Raw genomic sequence first — 376 nt, forward strand, 5'->3', positions numbered from 1 at the left:
CCCTGGACTTCCTTGGTGGTCTCCCATCCAAATACTAACCAGGGCTGACCCTGCTTAGCTTCTGAGATCTGATGAGATCAGGCTCGCCTGGGCCATCCAGGTCAGGGCAAATTAATTATAGCAGTACCTTTTGGTAGAGCAGTTTTTGGTTACTGGTAGTCAACCCATCTCCCTGGAAGAAATTATCAGCTCACTAGCGGGAAAATGCTCAAAAGCTGTTTATTAAAATCTAGTTATACTGCTTCAGAAATGCACACACTGCTATTTTGGTTGTCTCAGCCTGCATAAGTAATTTTGAGGAGACTGTACTTAAAGCAGATTCAAAGATGATTTTTTATAGAATATATATACACACACCCCACTTCCATTCCATATA

This window comes from Euleptes europaea, chromosome 18 (genome assembly GCF_029931775.1).
Source record: "Euleptes europaea isolate rEulEur1 chromosome 18, rEulEur1.hap1, whole genome shotgun sequence".
Lineage (NCBI taxonomy): Eukaryota > Metazoa > Chordata > Lepidosauria > Squamata > Sphaerodactylidae > Euleptes > Euleptes europaea.